Source organism: Myodes glareolus, chromosome 14 (genome assembly GCF_982192425.1).
Source record: "Myodes glareolus chromosome 14, mMyoGla1.1, whole genome shotgun sequence".
NCBI classification, from domain to species: Eukaryota; Metazoa; Chordata; class Mammalia; order Rodentia; family Cricetidae; genus Myodes; species Myodes glareolus.
The window spans coordinates 8955280-8958350 of NC_142039.1; the positions used below are offsets into that span (position 1 = coordinate 8955280).

A 3071-nucleotide genomic window follows, 5' to 3' on the forward strand; every position below is an offset into this window, starting at 1 on the left:
CTGAAAGAAGGGTACAAATTTTGTTAAAACTTGCAAATAGAAAATTCTGTAGTCAAGATCATGGCCAATCTTTTGTGTGTCTGAAATGTGGGACCTGCTGCCACGAGGGCCGGGCTGTGGCTCTGTCAGCGACTGCAGGAAGAGTAAGAGGAATGTGAAGCTAAAGGACTTGCGTGGACATCAAGTCACACGTTGTAGTATCAGTTCTTTGCAACTAGTCCACATAGAAAATAAGCAAGACCGGCTTTCCGCATGTTAGCAAATAATTTCTTCCCTTTAGGGCCGCAGGGTCACTTTGATCCGAAGATGCCCAAGTTCTTACTTTGAAACAAAACAGTGAAGTTATGTGGGAATATCTGAGTTACACAGGCCAACGTTGTGAAAGAGAAAGGAGGAAATGCTTTGTGAGAAGACAATGGAAATGAGCAAACGGCATTTGTCAAAGATGAAGGCAAATTTTAAGTTAAAGGTGAGGGAACTAGGAAGAAATGAGAAAGAGAATATGTGTGCATCATCCAAGGAGAAAAGAATGGATTGAATTCTATGTCTTGGAATTTCTGCACAAATGGGAAACACTAAGTTGTCTTTAAACTCATCAAGTGGCCTAAGTGACAGCTACTTACCTTTAAAAAAAGATATTAAAAGCAAGTTTACTCCTGAAACAACATCAATCTTATTTCTATCACCCGTGAACAGCTGTGGCAATTAGGAGTTGGTCAGTCATCTAGCAAATTCTAGAAAATAGATTAAATACTCTACTTAGACAATGAACATAGGCCCTCAATAGCAGGGTTCTCTCTCTCTCTCTCTCTCTCTCTATCTATCTATCTCTGACTCTATGTCTCTGTGTGTCTCTCTGTCTCTGTGTGTCTGTCTGTCTCTCTGCCTCTCTCTCTGTCTCTCTCTGTCTCTGTCTCTGTGTGTCTCTCTGTCTCTGTCTTTGTCTCTGTGTGTCCCTCTGTCTCACTGTCTCTCTGTCTCTCTCTCTCTCTGCCTCTCTCTATCTCTGACTCTCTCTCTCTCACTCTCTGTTTGTGTGTGTATGTGTATGTGCGCGCGAGCACACATGCGTGCTTGAATTATGAAGATTACAACTTCAATTTCCCACATCACTGATGGGTGATTCAGCTGAGAGGGTAAAACTGAGACGCAGACACGTGGGGACAAGTCTGGAGTCAGCCTGTCCACTACATTGTTAAGATATCTTTAAGAGATAAAGGAAGAGAGAGAATTAAAAGTAAGAAGTGGGTGTAAATGGGAAGGAGAAAGATCAACTAGGTTTATCTTCCCTTAAGACTTCCTTAGCTGCACTAATTCCCACAGAGCAGGGTCAGCAACTGCACTGTTCAGAAGCCGTTTGGTTTCCAGGTGTTCCACATCTTAACCACAACAGGCCTGTCTGACCATATCTTCCCTCTTGGCTGCTAGATATATTCTCAGACCTCAGAAATTGGAGTTTTGATCAGATCCATGAATTCCAGCAAAACACAAACAAATAAGCCTATAGTAATAATTTTTAAAGTTTGCATTTTGAGAGTATGCTTTTCACATATTAAAATTAGAATGTAAATAGTTTCATTTATTTTAACCAAGGAAATTAAGTTTTCAAAAGAAAATCAAAACAAACCGAGAAAAGGAAAAGGAATGTTTTATAGATGAAAACTCAGATAACAAGACTCTGTCCTTGCTTATAAACTGCAGGAATTGCCTATATTCACTTATCAATTGATACATTCCAGCAGGAACATTACATGGAGAAAGGATGGTTTGAATTAAATGCATTATAAACACTAAAAAGACTATGTTAAATGTACTTTGAACTCACTTAAAATAAGCATTTAAAAGAAAACTAAATTTTAAAAGAGACAGGGGCTGTAGCTCAGCAACAGAACACTTGCTGAGTGCATGCAAGGCCCTAGATCGGATCCCTAACACAGCTAAAAACAAACCCACAAAAATGCAAATGATACTGAAAGAGCTTGGCAAAGAAAGGTCCAGAAAAAAGGTTTGTTTGTTTCCAGAACAGATGTGAGATTTACTCATGAGCATTCTTTGGTGGGGTGTAGAATTCAGCAGTGGAAGCCCTCAGGGGTGCAGAGCTTGCCTTTCCGGGGAACCATGATATAATGGGGGTAGGGTGTATTTGACCCCCAAAGCCATCAGGGATGAGCTTGGCGACCATATCTTCAAGTCCATCTACATGAAGCTTGCTGAAGCCCCACTTCTGCGAGACGTGGATCTTCTGTTGGGAACTTGACTCTGTGAAGAACCTCCCTCACAAGTCTGCCCTCTGCAGCTTAACGAAGATGGATTTGATGACCTTGCCTAGGTGTCCAAGGTGCTTTAGAGCAGCCCATAGAAGCAACAGGTTATATACATTACCAAGGAGACTGTTGCTGACAGTGGATAAAAGTTTTATAACGTTTGAAATACATATACAATTTAAAATAATACTGGTCGAGAACTTAACATTTTAATTATGATTGTTAATGAATATGTTTTCAACAAAATGCATATTCTACTTCTCCTTCCAGAATAAAACATAGACTTGAAACAATTTTGTAAAGAATTCAACCAAAAAAGTAATTTCTAGAAAACTTTAGTGTCTCCACTTTCTTACATTTCTCACATTTCATCATGGATAAAATTTTTCTGAACAACCTTTGCATGGTTATAATAACTTCAAAACAATTTTTTTGACTGTTGAGAAACAAGCACCACAAAAACAGATACATCTTTCCTACTGTTTCTTCCCCTGCACTCAGTTCTTTTTCTCTTAGTTTCATTGGTTTATTAAGGTTTAAAATACGATGTAATTTTTTTTTCAAATGTTGCAGTCTAGATTGGAATTGTTTTCTTTGTTCTCCTGGAGATTTATCCAGGGTCATGTGTTTGCTAAGTAAGCACAAGTCCCAAACCCAGGCTAGAAGTCTCTGTGCAAGCATGGTCAGTGCAAGCATTTTCATCTGTATTTTAAGGAAAGGGATTGGGTTGAAACAAAGTTTACAAAATCTTTTCCTTTTTTTTCTCTTTTTTCTTCTCCTGTCTGGAGTTCAGGTTCAAACTGACGG

General features: G+C 39.1%; 1 pseudogene; it reads right to left on the reverse strand.

Moving 5' to 3' along the window:
- Positions 1 to 2325: 2325 nt before the first annotated feature.
- LOC125417710 (small nucleolar RNA SNORA70) lies at positions 2326 to 2419 on the reverse strand (annotated as a pseudogene).
- Positions 2420 to 3071: the final 652 nt, after the last annotated feature.